Raw genomic sequence first — 19762 nt, 5'->3', positions numbered from 1 at the left:
ATACTATATACAGTATTAGCAACACTGTATGGGGATCAGCTATAAATTTTCTCAGGAACACGATGATCCAAGACAAGTACAAGGGATTCATTATGGAAAGTGACCATATCCAAAAGCTGGTGGATTCTGAATGGAGATTGATGTGTGCTTTTTCACCTACTTTCTTTCTTTGATGATTTTTTTCTTTCTGATCTGCTGCTGCTTTTACAACTGTGACTAATATGAAAATACATTCTACATCATTGCATATATACAACCTATATCAAGTTGCCTACCATTTTAGGAAGAAGGGAGGGGAAGGAGAGATTAAATTTTGGAACTCAAAATCTTGTACTTGGGGGGGGAAAAATCTTGTAAAAATATATGTAATTGACATAATTGGTGGAAAATTAAATACTATAAAAAATGAAAAGGAATTTGTACCTTAAAAAATCTATATGTTTTGTGCCTAATATTAAAAGATGCCAATAACAGTATGATCTGGGATCTGTTCCCCCTTTGCAAAGTAGGGAGAGGACCATTCTAGTAGAGACTTCGGAAGGGCAGGGGTTGCCAGGATCAAGTTGGCAGATTTCTCTTTTCTCTAGAAAGGTATTAAGCTAGACACGTTGCTATGCCATACTTCAAACATGTCTAGTCTAGGGCAACAACTCTTCCCTCTTATTGTTGGGCAGGAGGAAGATAACCCTCAGTTTATATACTTAGCACTTTCTCATCAAGTGTTATTTATAAAAAGGCCATTATCTCCTTACCAAAGGAAGCAGCGAACAGTGATCCGAGAAATGATACCAATTAAAATGATCCAAAGAATTCATGAGAGTAAAAGAGTTCTTAAACTTGGAATTAGGCAGAATCTGCTCTCAATTGTCTTGACCGTTGTAGACATTGGAAGTCAAGGGACCTGAGGCTTTCTCTGCATGTCTGCAATTCTGAAAATAGTCCACCATTTAAAAACCCCCTCCTCATTGTCTCAACCAGTCTCAAGGTCCTCTCTAAAAGTATGACCAATAATCTCTCTTACTTCTGTGGTCCCCGAAGTTACAACTTCCTCTGGTCACCCAGTATGACCACAAGATCGTTGCTCACCTTGCCAAGATGGGAGTGGATATTATAGAACTATTTACTATCAATCCGGAGCATAAAAGAATGTAATAGATGATTTAGGACTATGGGACTAGGACTCTAATGTCCATGTAAACAAGGCTCTACGGCAACACTGGACTTTAGAGAGGTAGAAATTTGTAATCCTATCATAGGAAGGGGAATCCCACAAGGAAAGTTGGAGGAAACGCACAGATATCAGGTTCATTCTAGGGATTTGGGTCAGCTGGTAAGCTAGAGATCAGGGGGGATATAAGGAAGAACAGGATCATAGACTAAGAGTTCGAAGGTATCCAATTAAGGTAATGTAAGCTGCAGTGCTCATTTTACAGATGTGAAAAGTAAAATCCATTGAGATCAAATGTCTTACACAAAATGAAATAGAGCAAATGGGATTTATGAAGAACTGATTCAAATTTAGAAGAAGAGCCATTCCCCTGCTGATTATGAACAGGTAGCTCTCAAGGAAAGAACCCAAGCTATATGTAGCCATATTTTTTTTAAATGCTCCAAATCACTAATTAGGAAACTGAAAGCAACTGTGAGGTTTTGGCAGAGGTTATAAAAAAAAGACAATTACAATTGTTGGTGGAGAACAGGCCCACTGATATCAGATTTGGTGGAGCTGTGCAATGGGCAACGATGACCCCAAATACGTGCATGCTCTGTGACCTAGGGATATCACTATTAGGCCTCTACCACAAAGAGATCAAACAAAGAGGAAAGGATTCTATTTCCATAAAAATATTTCTAGTAGGTCTTTTTAGAATTGGGAATGAAGGAGGTGTCTTCAATTGGGGAATAACTTGTGATATAGGATGTGATTGAATACCATAGTGCTGTAAAATACAGGGAGAAAGACAGTTTCCAAAAAACCTAGGAAAACTTCTTTGAAGTGATACAGAGGGAGGTGACTAGAAACAGGAACACAATGTGTATTACAGTAAATAAAAACAATTAAGATATAAGAACTCTGATAAACTAAATGAGCCAACATAGTCCCAGAGAGCTCATGATGAACAATGACACAGACCCAACTAAAATGAAGCATGAGAAACATATTTTGAATCTGATAAACTTGGGAATCTGTTTGGTTTGGCTATAATTATATGGTATAAGGGTTTTTCTTTCCTTTTCTTTCTCTTTCTCATGGGCAAGAAGGAAGGAAGAGGTTAAGAGAAAAAATAAACATCTGATCATGAAAAAAACAAAATGAAGGAGTTGGACTGCTTTAAAAAAAAGAGGATGAGGGTCATTTTGAGAGGGGATTGGTGACATGTTAAAATCATAGGCGTTAGATGTGCCTTTAGATTCTTTTAGATTGCAGGACTTCATTTTTTAAAAATAGTTCACCCATTTCTTACAAGCAGTATACAAATATGTTGTATGGATACAAGATATCCCTTTCCCCAGGAAGTGAAGGCTGAGAGATGGAGGCACAAATTACACTCAAGAGTCAGTGCAGGTCATCTGAGTCAACTCTCATAGGAAGTTATTCAGCAGGGTCATGAGGTGTCGGGAGGGAACATGGAGAAAACACCAAGGAGGAAGGAAAGCCACTCTGGATGGGACATTCTCCAGAGGAGTATAAAAGCCTTGGGCAGAGGGGAAGGAGCACTCCAAACCCATCCCTCCTCCTCTGCTCCTCTCCTGAAAATCCCATCCACCACCATGTGCCACACCAGCTGCTCCACTGGCTGCCAGCCCACCTGCTCCGTGCCCGTGTGCTGCAAGCCCGTCTGCTGCATCCGTCCTTGCTGCCGCCCGGCCTGTGTGGCCCTGCTGTGCCGCCCAGCATGCCCTGTGGTGACCGGCTGCCAGGCGGTCTGTGGAGCTGGCAGCTGCTCCCCCTCCTGCTATGTGTCCAGCCCCTGCCAGTCCAGCTGCTGCCAGACTAGTCCCTGCAGCCCCTCTTGCTGTGTGTCCAGCCCCTGCCAGTCCAGCTGCTGCCAGACTAGTCCCTGCAGCCCCTCTTGCTGTGTGTCCAGCCCCTGCCAGTCCAGCTGCTGTGTGTCCAGCCCCTGCCAGTCTGCCTGCTGCAAACCTGCTGTGTGTGTGCCTGTCTGCTGCAAACCTGTGACCTGTGGGCTCCCCTCCTGCCAGGTCTCCTGCTGCCAACCAGTTTCCTATACAACCTTGGTCTGCAGACCCACCTGTGCCCCTTCCTGCTGATGATGACTAGGACCTCCAAGCCATCAGAGAACAGACGAGACTGGAACCCCCTGACCTGGGTCGTTGTGGCCACAGCTCTGCAGATGCCCTAGAACTCTGTAAGCTTTCCCTGGCCACATAAAGCAGGGCTATTGATCCAGTCAACAGGAGCTTCCATTTCCCCCATCCCCTCTCTGACCCACAGAACAAAGATCCTCAGGCAGATACTTTGGCTCTCTTCATTGACCACTTTGCCTGAGGGTGGATCTTCTCTCAAAAGGCCGTCCCATTGGATGTTTGCTGTTGGAATGGGCCTTGGTCAGAAGCAAGATTGAACTAATAAATCAATGGGATCTGCCATATACATGTCTACTTCTCATTCTTTTCTTTCACTTCTATAAGTTCTAAAGTTCTTCTTTTACTTTTCAGTTTTTCTCTTCACATGCTGCCAGTGTGGGTCCTAGAGGGAAAGCACATAATGGAAGCAAAGAACTCTAGGTGTACTCCAAGAGTTCCATGTTTTCTTCCATTATTGAGTAGGTCAGGAAATGGGTGGAAGGCACTGTCATCTTAAAGAGCTACTATTCATGGATCACTGGGGTTGGCTTTTTCAATCCAATTCTGAGGCTTTTTCTGGGTATACAAAAGAGATGTATCATTCTAGCAGGTGATTTTCTTAAAATGTATAGGAAAACAATTATCGAAAACCTCAATCCTCTTAATACTTAACACTTAACACTTAAGAACAGTTCTCCTCCCTATAATAGGATGCAAAAACTGATAATAACATCCTAAAAAATGTGACTTGATGCTTTTAATATATTTCTCTTAAATGTTTTTTTTTTTTATTTCATTGGAATGCCCTCTAAACCTCATTCCACAAAAAAACTTCTATATTACCCCCAGATGAGGAAGTAATAATGTGGTCAAAAGGTATATGATCAATCAATACAAAAGCATTTATTAACCCCCACTTATGGGCCAAATACTATGCTAAGCACAAAACAAAAACAAAAAGTGGTTCAGTAATCCCTGTCTTAGGGAACTTCCATTTTATCAACAAAGACAACACAGGTAAACATACACAAAATTAATACTAGGTGAAATCTGGCATTAATAAGTAGGAGAAGTTAAATTTTAAAGTAAATCAGGGAGGGGCGCCACAATCAGCCAAATTTTTTCAATATTTCCCTCCAAACAACTTTAAAATAACCCTCAATTAAAATTATGGAGTGGCAGAGCCAACAAAAGGTCAAGGTGATACATTTTCCAGCTCAAGATGATTTAGCATTGTCAACAGAAGAAATATGCCATACAGGAGCAGGGGCTGACCCAGAAAGCCAGCAGAGGTAGTCCTGGTAATGGGCCTCAGAATTTAGCAGCATTAGCAGCAAGTTCAAAAATAATCAGTTCAGAAATAGAGAGTAGGACAATTGGTAAGAAAGAGATTACAGGGGACCCTTTCCTGGCACTGGGTGCAGCTGGCACTGACTGGCCACCACTCTGGGTTGTAGTTCTAGGGTAGAGGGAAGTGCCCAAGGTCAGTCACATGGAAGCAGAGGCAGTCACCAATTACAAGGCAAAGAAAAACATTACTTCTTATGGCTACAGGAGAGCAGAAGTCCTGGTCACAGATCCAGGATGAAGAGGAGCTCTAGCATTTGTGGCTGTAGGGGAGCAGGGGCCTTTCCTGGATAAATAGCAGAATATAGACCAGAAGTGAGCACGCCATTTCCCAAATCACATCACATTGGAAGCTCTAAAAATTTGGAGATAACTCCAGAACTAGTTCTGAAAACAGCAACATGAAAAAGCCTGAAGCTTGGGACAGTGCTTCCCTAACCCCCAGCTAAGCAGAGCCCAACTTTAACATCAAGTTCATAGTCAAGAAATAGACTGGGAAAATGAGCAAACAACAACAACCAAAAAAAAAAAAAAAAAAAAGAATTTGACCATTAAAAAGCCACTGCAGTGGCAGTGAAGATCAAATCAGAAACCCCCAAAACTGGGAAGAAAAATAAAGAGATGCAAGACAATTATGAAAAGAGAATGAACAGCTTGGTAAAAGAGGGACAAAAAATACTATAAATAGTAAAACCTTTGAAAAGAGAATTGGCTTAATGCTTTTTTAAAAAGCACAAAATTCACTCAAGAAAATTCCTTTAAAAACAGAATTGGCCAAATAGGGAGAGAGAGAGAGAGAGAGAGAGAGAGAGAGAGAGAGAGAGAGAGAGAGAGAGAGAGAGAGAGAGAGAGAGAGAGAGAGAGAGAGAGAGAAAGAAAGAAATACTGAGTGAATAAAATAATTCTGTAAAAAAATTGCAATTGGGCAAATGAAAGCTAATGACTTCCCTGAGATAACAATAAATAATAAAACAAAGTCAAAAGAATAAAAAATAGAATAATATTGAATTAGCTCATCAGAAAAACAACTTCCCGGAAAGTAGATTAGAGAGAAATAATTTAAGGATTATTAGACTATCTGAAAGCCATGACCAAAAAAAATAAAATAAAATAAAATAAAATAAAAAAATAAAAAGAGTCTAGACATCATATTACAATATATCCAAGTCCAAAAATAGAAATTGAAAAAAATCCACCAATCAACTCCTGAAATTCCTAAATGAAAATTCCCAGGGATGTCATAGACAAATTAAAGAACTTCCAGGTCAAGGAGAAAATATTGCAAGCAGCTAGTAAGAATCAATTCAGATATTGTAGTGACCATCAGGTTCACACAAGATTTAGTACTTTGGGGGCAGCTAGGTGGTGCGGCGGATAGAGAACCAGCCCTGAAGTTAGGAGGACCTGAGTTCAAATCTGGTCTCAGACACTTAACACATCCTAGCTGTGTGACCCTGGGTAAGTCCCTTAAACCCAATTGCCTTATCAAAAAAAAAAAAAATTTAGTACTTTCCATATGAAAGAATTGGAGGGCTTGGAATATAATATTCCAAAAGACAAAGAAGCTAGGTTTACAACCAAGAATAATCTACCCAGCAAAACAATATAATCCTTCAAGAGAGAAAAATATGGATAGTTAGTGAAATAGAGGGCTTTCAAGCATTCCTGATAAAAAGACCTGAGTTGAATAGAAAAATTTACCTTCAAACACTAGGCTCGGTTGTCATTCATTTTTTAATCATGTTCAACTCTTTGTGACCCCATTTGGAGTTTTCTCAGCAATTACATTGAAGTGATTTGCCATTTCCTTCCCTAGCTCATTTTGTAGGTGAAACTCAAACAAGGTTAAGTGACTTGCCCACAGTCACATGGCTAGTAAATGTCTGAAACCAGATTTAAACAACTCAATTACCACAAGACTCTGAAAAGTTAAACATAAAAAATAAATCATAAAGGAATCAATAAAATTAAACTCTTTGCATTCCTATATGCGAAGGTGATACATGGAAAAGGATCCATATGTCCAAAAACACTGGTAGCAACTCTTTTTGTGGTAGCAAAGAATTGGACATTGAAGGGACATTAATTGGAAAATTATGGTGTATGGTTGTGATAGAATACTAAAAGAAATGATGGGGAGACAGTTTCAGAACGATGTGTATATATATATATATATATATATAAACTTATATATGAAGTGAAAAGAGCAAAACTAGAAGATCATTGTACACAGTAACAGTTGCATTTTAAGGATGATAACTAGGAAAAACTTGACTACTCTGATCAATACAGTGATTAAAAACAGTTCCAAAGAACTCATGATGAAAAATTCTGCCCACCTCCAGAGGGAGATAACTAATACTCAGTGCAAACTGATGTGAGATTTTTTTTACTCTATTTTATTCACTTTTTTGGAAATGTAGCTAATATGAACAAACTTTCCATTATTTTACATGAATAATTGAAACCATTTTGCCTTTTCAGTGGGTAAGGGAAGGCGTGGAAGGGAAGAAGAGAATTTAGAACTCAAAGTATTAAAATAAATGAATAAATTAGGATTTTTAAAATATAGTTATATGAAAAAGTGATCTAAGTCATTATTGATTAAAGAAATCCAAATTAAACCACCTCTGAGGGGTCACTTCACACCTATAGGAAATGACAAATGCTGAAGGGATGAAAGAAAATAGGAACACAAAACTCTTAGTAGAATTGTGAACTGGTCCAACCGTTCTGGGGAACAATTTGAAACTAGGCCCAAAGGTCTATAAAACTGGGCATACCCTTTAGTACAGAATATCACTGCTAGTAGGTAGAAGAGGGGTGAGGAGGAAGAATCTGGAACTCAAAAATTTCTTAAATAATGCTTTCTTTAAAAAAAAAATAATTCCTAATTAAAAAAAAAAAGGAAATCAGGGATTCTAAGAGGAGATAAGAGGAACAACATTCTTTAAATGGGGGACAAATAGCCTTTTAAAAACATAATTGGGTCTCTCTCACTTCACACAGAAACTACTCCAAACCTCTTTTCTCCTCAAGTCTCTCATACCTTCCCCTCCTTCGTCTATCAGCCTAGGGCCTTCTCTCTCAAAATCTCTTCATTCATCTTCCATCTCTAATATAGAAGTGGTTTCCTTTCCATCACCAACCTGTCTACCTCATAGAGAACTTCACATCCCTTCTTGTTTACTCTAACATATTGGATATCCCTGATCTTCAACTTCTCTGCATATTGACTGAGACCTTCCCTGCTATGTTCACATATGTCTAACTCTTCCTATCTTTTCCCTCAAAAAAAAAAAAAAAAAAAAAAAAAACCTTCACTAGATTCTACACCCTCCCCCATTGGACTCCTACACCTCTTCTTTCTTTCTTAGCCAAATTCCTTGAAAAAGCCATCCACACTCACTTCTTCCACTCCCTTTTCTCTCACTCATAAATCCTTTGCAGTTTGTCTTCCAACTGTTAGAAACAAGACCCCAGACTTAATCTCAAACTCTGTGATGTTTTCTTGAAAGAGTGTGCAACATTGAAGCAGCCTTCCATTCTCATGAGAAGGGGATACATCCCCCTGAGAGGGGGTGCCCTGTTACAGAAGCCAGAGGAAGCTTTTTAGGCTGGCCCCCTCCCATTTAATCTTTTACTACCAGAGGAACAGCTCCTGGGATCCCTGGGAATAGCCTCTTCCCCGTCCTATTTGGGTTATTGCTCTCCCCCCCCCCCCCATAGAGAAAAGGCACTCTGCATGAGCCTTGTTACCTAAGCACAATAAGGCAGGATCGTTGGCCCTGGCTGGTTTAAGCCAGTTTCTAACTGAGACCCCCTTATAAGAATTCTGCAGCCAAGCCACTTTCTCCTCCTGAAAATCAGAGATATTTATTATTTTACATTTCTAAAACTCACAACAATCGGTGGAAACTTTGTTTTTCAAGGTTTCTCATTTTCTGCTCGAGGTTTCTGAGGAATTCAGTTGTAACTATTCTGTGGAAACTTAACCTTCATTTGTCTCTTACACACCATTCAGCTGAAGCTGTCCTCTCCTCTCCTAAGTTATTGATGATCTAATCGCCAAATCGGGACTCTCACCCTTCCGTAGGCCCTGTTTGACACCAGGAGCCAACCTTCATCTCAGGCTTTTGGGAACTTCTCCCTCTCCCTGAGGGATGACAGTCTCCTCTGTGGGTTCCTGACATTGCACTGTCTGACCGTAAGCTCCTCTTTGTTAGGATTACTAAGGAGAACTCAGGTTGTCTGGATGGTGACAAGGTGAGAATTCAGGTTTTCTGGACAATTACAAGGTGAGAACTCAGGTTGACTTGATAGAGGGGGCAAGCTCATTGGCTGGGGTGGTTCTTCCCAGAAGCCCTTGCATTATCCCACGCCCATTCTCTGGGAGGATAAAAAGAGACAGCACTGGGCGCAGAGAGCAGATCGGCCTGGAGAAGGATAAGAGCTGGAGGAGATTCAGAGCCAGGATTCAAGAAGGAAGACTATCTGCATTACATCAGGCCTGACGGGGCTCTCTGCAGGAAGGGAAGTCACTTCTAAGGACAAGAGTTAACAGCAACTGCCTGGAGACAACGGTTCAATACAGGAAGAAGAATCTGTCTTAAATATTTGAGTAGACACAGCAGATCTCTTCCCAGAGAGCGATCCAGCAGCTTCTAGAGACGACAGCTCGTTACAATTGGCGTCCACACGTGGGGCAAGGACTTTTACTTATCCTGACAAGAGGAGCTAGACCAGACCTTTGCAATTTTGGCGCCCGAACAGGGACAGACACAGTCCTGATTCCAGTGGAAAAGCTTCCAATCTAGATCTCAGTCTCTCTGACCCAGAACCGTGAGTAACGAGGAAACTTTGTTAAAGATTAAGTGAGCGTGCTAATAGATAAATAAGGAACTTAACTTGTTAAGGGCTAAACCAGGAATCTCTTATAGCTGAAATGGGGCAGATGTTAGCTATATTCAATCCCTGGACCTCAGCCGACTCAACCTCAGCCCCAGACGCAACCTCAGCTCCATTCAGGAGTGGTACTATAGAGAGTATAATCAAGATAATTGAGGAGCAGAGTTTACTTGTAACCTGGGTACAGATTGCTAAACTCTTGGCTGCATTAAGACGCACATCCCCTTGGTTCTTAGAGGAAGAAAAGATAGATGTAGATAAATGGAAGCTAGTGGGATATGAAATGAAAGAATTTCAAGCAAAAAATGGGCCTCGTTCAATTTCTGCAGAAGTATTTTATATCTACAACATAGTTCAATTAGCCTTAAACTATCAAGCAAGTTGTAGGAGAAGGAAAAGTTCTAAAAATGAACAGAGGAGGAAGTGTGAGGAAAAAAGGAAAGATCAAGATCTTTCCCTAGAGCAAGAGGATTTAAATGAGGAATTATGGTATGATTCTCTTGAAGAAGCTTCAACCCTGCCTAGAGAACAGATTATTGACAGGCCCACATCAACCCCACCTTCAGAGATGGAGGAAGAAAGAGGGGAAGAGGCAGAAACACAAACAGAATTGCCTGTGAAGAAGCCTAAGCCTATGACAAGATTAGAAAAAGCATTGGTTAAAGCTAAGAGAGAAGGACAGGATATAAGTGATTTTATACATGCATATCCTGTGATTGAAAATACTGACTCTGTAGGTAAAAAAAGGAGAAGATATGCACCTTTAGATTTGAATACAATTAAGGATTTGAAAAAAGGTTGTACCCTTTATGGGGCTACATCAGCTTATGTCAAAATGTTACTAGATGGTTTGTCTTATGAAGTCCTAACCCCGAATGATTGGAAATCCATAGCAAGGACATGTCTGGAACCTGGAGAAAATTTATTATGGCTTGCGGAATTTCATGAATTATGTAAAATTCAAGTCAGATGCAATTTGGAAATAGGAGTTAACACACAATTCACTTTTGAGCACTTAGCTGGTGAAGGTCAGTATGGAGAGAATTCGGAACAGATTAATTATACCATGACAATATATGAGCAAATTGCTAAGGCTGCAATAAAAGCTTGGGGTGTCCTTCCTGGACAGAAAGATCGTGGAGAGGCTTTCACTAAAATACAGCAAGGTCCCAATGAACCTTTTGCAGATTTTGTGGGACGTTTGCAAACTGCTGTCAAAAGAACTATTGGAGAAAATTCAGCTACAGAAATAATGACCAGACATCTGGCTAAGGAAAATGCCAATGAGATTTGCAAAAGAATTATATGGGGATTAGACAAAGATGCTCCTTTAGAGGAGATCATAAGACGCTGTGCTACAGTGGGAACAAATGCTTTTTACACCCGGACAATGATGAATGTGGAAAGACAGGGTCCCTCATGGCAAGGGCCTTCTAGAGAAACTCGGCAATGTTTTCAATGTGGAAAAATTGGGCATCTAAGAGCTCAGTGTAGATATGGAGATACAGTGAGAAGACAGGGTGAGAGAAGACCTAAAACTCCATGTCCAAAATGTCACAAGGGCCTCCACTGGGCCTCTGAATGTAGATTGACACAGGGAAATGACAGGTGGGGCCCAGCTTCAGGCCCCCAAGTGGGGCATGATGGCAGCCGAGGTTACATCCAGAGAATTTTAAGACACGATCAATCAGCCAAAAGGCAATCAGATGGAAGAAAGGGATTGAAATTAGGAAAAATAGAGTTGTGTGCAGTAGAGACTACCGAGATACTCCCTGGAGAAGTGAAATCTGTTCCTGTTGAGCCTATGGATCCTTTGCCTCCAGGCACAGTAGGCTTGACCATTTCACCTTCTGAGAGTGCCTACAAAACAGTGTCCATCCATACACTGATGTGGGAGACTGGAGAACGTGTATCTAATATCCCAGTCACTAACACAGGCAGACAACGTGTGATTTATCAACCAGGAGAAGTAGTAGCATCAGGCTTATTGTTACGGACCCCTAATAAGCAACCTAGTGATAGTCGCCTAGATTTTGACTCCAATGAACAAAATCCAGGAATATATTGGACAGCAGCTGTGACAGCTGACCGACCTATGCTTACTATTTATATAAACGGAATACCATTTGAAGGATTGGTAGACACGGGTGCAGATCGTACAGTTATTAGAGGTGCCAATTGGCCCGTTCACTGGCCAAAGATTAAAGCAGACACCTATATGTCTGGGGTGGGAGGATCAATAGCAGCAGAAGTTAGTGCTAGACCTTTGAGATGGGTATTTGAAGGAGAAACAGGAGCTTTTACTCCTTTTGTGGTTGAAAAAATCCCCATCAATCTGTGGGGAAGAGACATTTTACAGCAGATAGGATTACAAATAAGCACTTCGGCTTTTTAGGCAGGGCTGCTGTTGAAGGCCTACCTGCACTTTCACCAGTTCCTATTCAGTGGAAGACTGATTCACCAGTGTGGGTAGAACAGTGGCCCTTAAGAAGTGATAAAATTCAGGCCTTATTAGACATAGTGCAAGAACAACTTGACCAAGGACACTTGCGGCCTTCTCTAAGTCCTTGGAATTCCCCAGTATTTGTGGTGAAAAAGAAATCTGGAAAATGGAGGATGATAACTGATCTAAGAAGAGTAAATGAACAGATGGAAACTATGGGAACTCTTCAGCCTGGACTTCCATCTCCTACTCAGTTGCCAAGAGAATGGCCTCTATGGGTTATAGACATTAAGGATTGTTTCTATTCTATTCCTCTAGATAAGGAGGATATGAAAAGATTTGCTTTTTCAGTGCCTAGTGTTAATTTGGCTGAGCCTTATAAAAGATATGAATGGACAGTTTTGCCACAGGGAATGAAAAACAGCCCTACTATGTGCCAAATGTATGTTGCAGCTGCTCTTGCTCCAGTAAGAAAAGCCTTTCCAAAAGTAATATTGTTACATTATATGGATGATATTTTGGGATGTGCACCTGAGGAACAAATGTTAGAGGCATGTCTACAAAGGACCATGGAAACATTAAAGTACTACAAACTGCATATAGCTACAGAAAAAATTCAAAGACATGCTCCTTTTCAATATTTAGGATATGAAGTATATCCTAAGGTGCTTACAGTACAAAAGCTTTCTTTAAGAACAGAGAAGTTGAACACCTTAAATGACTTTCAAAAATTAATAGGAGATATCCAATGGATGCGTCCAGTGTTAGGCTTAACTACCAATCAACTACAACCTCTATATGATATTTTAAGGGGAGACAGTGCTTTAAATTCACCACGCCAGCTTACAAAAGAAGCACAAAAGGCTTTGAGAGAAGTTGAACTGGCTTTATCCAATGTGGTTGAAAGAGTCACTCAAAAACCCTTGGAAATATCAGTTTTTGCTACAAAAGAGGCACCCACAGCAGTCCTTCATCAAGGAGACAGAGTGATTGAGTGGGTGAACCTCCCAGCACAACCAGAACAAAGCCTTACACCTTACCCAGTGCTTGTGGCTAGGATTTTATTAAAGGCTATTAAGAGAGTAACACAATTATCTGGAATAAGTCCTGAAAAAATATACACATTCTATACTAACGCACAAATTAATGTATGCTGTGAGACCATCCCAGAATGGCAAATTTTATTGGCCACCGCTCCAAATTTTGCACATGGATCTCCATTAAAGATTACCCAGCTACTACATAATTGGCGATGGATTTTTGAAGAAAAGGTTTCTAAGGTTCCTCTTAAAGGACCAACAATCTTTACAGATGCCTCCAAAGAAAATATTTGTGCCATATACTCTCATGATTTAACCATAAAGAGAGTAATCAGGACTCCTTTTCAATCCACTCAACAGAATGAATTATTTGCTATCATGCTAGCTCTCACTTATTACCCAGGAGACGTAAATATAATTACTGATTCAGCCTATTCAGTAGGTGTAGTACAAAGAATTGCCACAGCCCAAATAAAATTTGCAGCCTCCAATATTTATCAGCTCTTTAAGGAACTTCAAGAGCAAGTGAGAAAACATCCAGGCAAGATTTATATCTTGCATGTCCACTCACATAGTGGACTTCCAGGTCCCATTTTTGATGGAAATTCAAAGGCAGATAGCCTTCTAACCATGTTAGCCAGTAGTCCTTTATTTCAGGAAGCACAAGAATCTCATTCTAAATATCATCAGGCTGCTCGAGCTTTACGTTTACAATTTGGAATCACAAGAGAGGAAGCTAGGAGCATAGTAAAAAGCTGTACAGCTTGTCTTCCTTTCCATGCTCCTACACTCCCTCCAGGGAAGAATCCTCGTGGTTTGAGACCCAATGAAATCTGGCAAATGGATGTGACCCATTATAAATCTTTTGGTCGTCTATCTTTTATTCATGTTGTGGTAGACACCTTTTCAGGATTCACATTTGCAATGCCAGCAGCAAAAGAGACAGCCCGAGTGGTCACTGAATTCCTTATACAAGCTTTTGCAATTATGGGTGTGCCACAAGCAATAAAAACAGACAATGGACCTGCATATACGTCCAAACATTTTACACACTTTTGTGCACAGTATAAGATTTTACATACCACGGGCATACCCTTTAATCCTCAAGGGCAGGCAATAGTAGAGAGAAGAAACAGAGATATTAAGACACTCCTCCAAAAACAAAAGAAAGGGGGAGCCACAGGTAGCCCTAGGGAACTTCTAAATTTAGTTCTCTATACCATTAATTTTCTAATTTTTGACAAAGATGCACTGGCTCCAGCAGACAGGTTTTATAACCCACCAGAAGGGCAGTGTCCAGTGAGAGCATCTCCACTGTCCTTAGATAATTGTCAGATGATGAGAAGAGATTTAGAAAGCGGTTAACTGCCTGGGAGAGAGGGTTTGCTTGTATTTCTTCAGCAGGAGAAGGAATCAGATGGGTGCCAACGAGTCATATTCGCCTTGTCCATCAGAGAGAGACAGAAAAAGAGAAAGATCTCAAAATAAAGGAGAAGATCTAAGAAACATCTGACACTGAAAGAGCATGGATAATAAGAAGACTGTTAAAGAACTTTAAAAACCAGCAGGAATCATTGGACTTCCTCACACAAGATGAGACTAATGGACAATGGACTTATGGACATTTATAAATTTTCAATTTATGATTATGTTATATACTTCTAGCATGTGTTATGTTACTATGTTACTATGTGCTTATGTAATTCATGTAATTATCTGTAATACTTCCCATATTGATGGATTTATGTTTCAAGGTCATGACTGTCCTATGTTCTAAATCAAAAGAAAGGGGGAGATGTTAGGATTACTAAGGAGAACTCAGGTTGTCTGGATGGTGACAAGGTGAGAATTCAGGTTTTCTGGACAATTACAAGGTGAGAACTCAGGTTGACTTGATAGAGGGGGCAAGCTCATTGGCTGGGGTGGTTCTTCCCAGAAGCCCTTGCATTATCCCACGCCCATTCTCTGGGAGGATAAAAAGAGACAGCACTGGGCGCAGAGAGCAGATCGGCCTGGAGAAGGATAAGAGCTGGAGGAGATTCAGAGCCAGGATTCAAGAAGGAAGACTATCTGCATTACATCAGGCCTGACGGGGCTCTCTGCAGGAAGGGAAGTCACTTCTAAGGACAAGAGTTAACAGCAACTGCCTGGAGACAACGGTTCAATACAGGAAGAAGAATCTGTCTTAAATATTTGAGTAGACACAGCAGATCTCTTCCCAGAGAGCGATCCAGCAGCTTCTAGAGACGACAGCTCACTACACCTCTTCCCTCCCATTCTCTCAGCGACCTCCCTGGAAAGCGCGCGGGTGATCCCCATTTTCACGACCACACTGCTTTGAGTCCGTCCGTGTGTGGGCGGGATCTGGCGGCTGACGGAGCCAGACGGGGCGCGTGCACGTGCAGAGTAAGTCTGAATGTAAGAGACAAAGCCTGGAAGGGGGGAAGGGAAGGCAGAGGGGAGGGGGACAGACAGGGGAGAGGGCAGGGGGGAGGGGGGAGAAGAGGGGCAGGGGGAGGGGGGAGAAGAGGGGCAGGGGGAGGGGGGAGAAGAGGGGCAGGGGGAAGGGGGAAGGGAAGGCAGAGGGGAGGGGGACAGACAGGGGAGAGGGCAGGGGGGGGGGGAGAAGAGGGGCAGGGGGAGGGGGGAAGGGAAGGAGAGGGGAAAGGGGAGGAGGGGGAGCGGCTAAAGGAGGAAGACAAGCGGGGCCCACAAAGATCCCGGCTGGTCTAGATCCCAGGGAAGATTCTTCTCAGGCGGAATTTTAGGAGATAAATTAAAGTTCCACACTCGGGTTCAAATGGTGCCCAAGGGCATGGCGGAGACCGAGCTCGCAGCCGTTATTCTGATCAAGAACTGGCTTCGAGGCGAAGGCGCTGGCCTGCCCGCTCCCATGTGCAGACGCAGAGAAAGTCACGGGTCGTAGTCACGTGCTGGGGGAAGGGCACGGCGCATGCTCACCGTCTCGCTCCCTTTTCCCGCCCGGTCTTGAAGCAGCTGCGGAGGAGCCGAGCCCAGGTGAGGGAGGAGAGTGGGGGGGAGGGGCTGCGCCGAGCCCCCGAGACTGAGCGCCCTCTTTCGTTCTTCATGCTGCAGGCTCTTCAGGACCTCATGGCCCCATAGAGGGATAATGGGGGGGAGGGGGAAGGAGACCTCGAAGGCCGGTAACTCCCGGGGGAGGGGAGTGGGGGCGGAGCGGGCAGCATGAAGGGGAGTGGCCGCCAGTTCCACAGGGCATGCTGGGGGCAGCGAGTGGCATGGAGCAGGCTGGCAGTGGGGCAGCTCCTCCTCCTCTGACCTCAGCAGTGGCTTTCGGGTTGTTTTCCGCCTGCCAGCACACTGGCCTCTTCGGTGACCCCTGGGCCCTGCCCCATGGCCCTCTCCCCCCATTCCTCCGCTCAGCGCCACGCCCACTTCCGGCTGCTCCATTCGCCCACCACGCCCCCCTCCTCGGCAGGTCCCTTTCCCTCCCCCACGTCTTTAGGCTTGGTAGAGGGGAGAGTCCTGCTCTGCCTCCATTCCACGCCGGGCTCTAAATAACAAACGCTCCCAGTGTCTCTGCCCCGTGACTCGCAGGGAACCCCGGGGGCTCTGAGGGAGCCACAAACTCCGAGGTTACTTTTGAGTTTAATGTGGTAAATATCCATCGCCCACATTCAAAAAGCTCCTTGGGCAGACCCTCCGTCATTAATGGCGCGAAGATGCAGAGAGCAACGCTGGAGCAGGCAGCCGCCCACCTGGCTGCCGCGTTTACTCGGCTCTCTACACCAAAGAATCGGTTAGTGGATGGTCCAGTCAAGAAACCCCCCATGGCCTCTGGTGAGGACCGCCAAGTCAGTGCCCAGTGTCTGGGCTATGTGGAAGTTCGTGGCAGAGCAGCAGAGAGGGAAGCCGCATTGGAGCGGGGAGACCCTCGTCGGCTCTGGTCCTGGTTCCGCCTGTGGGAGCTCCAAGAAGCCCTGGTACCTCCTGGCCCCAGCCTTTTCTTTACCTGCCGCCACAGCTGCACGAGATGACTGTTGCTCTCAGAAGATTTACCAGGGAGTAAAATGGGGGGCTGTGACCCCAGTGACCAGAGACCTTGAGCCTCTGACCCTCCCTGGCTTCGGAGCTGAGTCTGAGGAGCTTGCCCCAGGAAACGGTCACTGTTGAACATTGTAGAGCAGTTGATGCAACTGGTGGCTCACCTTCTACTCCGTGTGCACCTGGAATGGTCGTGGATTCTTGTGAAGCTTTAGGCCTCTGCCCCAGAAGCGTGCCTGGCTCTACCCCGGGTAGCTGGGAAGTCCCGGATTGGAGGGAGTCCACGTTGGCGTTGTGGGAGCATCCCTGACTGTGAGCCAGGCCCCTCATCTCTGGCTGCATATCTCCTGGCTGCTGTGTTGGGCTGATGGGTGGACGGAGCATGGGCAGCTGTCTGAGGGAGCGGAATACAGGTCAGCCTGTGTCCGTCATGGCCGCCTTCCAAGTGCTCATAACGGGGGAAATCAGGATACAGGGCCCCGTTCTTCTCATCATCAGTTGTAGAATAAGCAGTCAGCAAATACCAGCCAAAAACAGTTAAAAGAAATGGCAACAGTTCTCCAAAAGCACCGGCCTTTTGTGAGTGCCTCATTCTAGGGAATGGTCATTCAGGAGGCAGTAGAGACCTACATGGACCTCTGAGGCAGGGGCAAAGGGTCTGGGGATTCTGCCTTCAGCCAGCGTTCTTAATCTGAGTGTCTGTACACTGAGAGAAGGAGGAGTCAAGGCAGATGAGTTTTTGGCTCTGAATTTTGGAAGTTTTATTGGCTGTTTTGTGAGTGCTGGAGTTTCAGCTGATTCTTGAAGGAACCAAGTAAAAAAGAAAACACAAGACGGCTGCTTTGGTGCTATCTCATACTGACACAAGCTCTGCAGAGACGAGAAGGGGGGTGGGGAGCCGTCTCCCTATCCTCTCCCTATCATCCTCTCCTCTGCTTCTCTTCTGAAAATCCCAACCATCCCAGACACCAGGTGCCACACTAGCCCCTCCATTGCCAACCTGCTCCATGCTCATCTCCTATATCCATCCTTACCACTGGCCAGCAGTATATGGATTTGGCACCTACTCCCATCAGGCTATGTGACCAGCTCCTACCAGTGCACCTGTTACTGGCTGATCCATTTACGTATCCTACTGTGTGTCCAGCACCTGCTAGTCTGCCTGTGGGATGCGTGATTGCTGCAAACCAACTCTCTGATTGTGTGCTGCAAGCTTGTGGGATTGCCTCCTACAAAGCTTCCTGCTGCCAGCTAGCCTCCTCCTTATCCTTGTTCCATGACTCCTTCTGTTGCTGAGACAGGGTGATCCCTGCTCAGAGGAGAGCAGCCCAGAACATCCATTTTCCCCGCCGCAGCCACAGCTTTGCTCATACACTAGAAAGGACCTTTCCTGGGCACTCAAACCCAGGATTTTCAATATTTCAATAACTCTCTTCTCGGGACTTCTGTAAATTAAATATCCTTCTGGTCTTCTCACTACACAGCCCATGGGCATATATTTCTTCTCTCTTAGGGAACTGCTTTGTGATATATTTTGTCAACTATTAAAATTTTTGCCATTTCATTTTTTCAGTCACACATTAGTTTTCTTACAAAAGTAAGAAATTGAATATTTTTGAGAATACTACTACAACTACAAAAGGGCTATGAGAAGAATTGAATATTTATCTCTGTTAGAACAAAATGACCCAAAAGATGATGAAGCACACATCAAGAACCAATTCTACATAACTCCATATGTATGTATATATATACACATACACACACACACAAACTTAACTACTTTGTTGTGTCTAAGGAACTTTCACAAAAATATAATAAATCTATATGACCCCCCCCAAATACATTTAATGTAAGAAGTAAAATAAAAGATGTCATCAAGAATTGAGATAAAATCCAGGGAAATATTAATGTGTAAAATGTATATGCTACTTATCATATGTTAGGTAATGTACAAAAAATTTGCCTTTATTATCTTAATGATCATGAAATGATACCAGGAGATAGGTTCAATAGTAATATACAATTTAAAATTGAAGAAATAAGAAGGCAAGTGAAATTTGAAGGGTAATACAGCTTTAAATATCAGAAGCCAAAATTTTTTAAAAGTCTTTCTTAGCAATATCATGAAACATTGAGCTATCAATAACAATAAACACCACTCTCTAATTCATAGAATATACCTTAAGAAAAATTTATATTTTGACAAAATGAGTGACCATATTTTATAAACAGAAGATAAAGAAGATGTGAATACTGATCTCAAAGAGGAAATATATTTATATGTATGGTATACTTTATTAAACATATTAAACCCTCAAAAAATTACAATCAGGCATAAGAAGACAAAGTAGAAGATAAAAGAAATTTTGAGAAAAGATTGCTGATGTTATTCAAAAGAGAATAGATTGTTGAAAAAATTAGAAAGGATGGAAAATACTGCCAAATGAAGAATATACAATATACATGTGAATCCCTCACATTGCACAAATAATAGGACATTATTATGAAAAGACATAGGATCCATGAAAATCTAAGAAAGCAGCTAGCAAGAAAGCTCTTGGATTCCAATCCCTCACAAAGCCACTTCAGCCATGGTGAAAAGGCCCTGCAGTCATGAACATGAAAGTGAGGTTTCCTATGCCAGGGACAAGGACTATGTGGAGAAAAGCTCTCCGGATTCCAGCTAGAG

General features: G+C 42.9%; 1 protein-coding gene across 1 annotated transcript in view; it reads right to left on the bottom strand.

Annotated features, from left to right (window-relative positions):
* Positions 1–19762, bottom strand: part of TSPEAR (thrombospondin type laminin G domain and EAR repeats) — a 163182-nt gene that overhangs the window by 115640 nt on the left and 27780 nt on the right. The gene's annotated exons all lie outside the window — the stretch shown is intronic.

The sequence above is a fragment of the Sminthopsis crassicaudata genome, chromosome 4, assembly GCF_048593235.1.
Source record: "Sminthopsis crassicaudata isolate SCR6 chromosome 4, ASM4859323v1, whole genome shotgun sequence".
NCBI lineage: Eukaryota > Metazoa > Chordata > Mammalia > Dasyuromorphia > Dasyuridae > Sminthopsis > Sminthopsis crassicaudata.
Note: the sequence above shows the minus strand (reverse complement) of the source record. Positions and strands in the feature narration are given on the sequence as shown.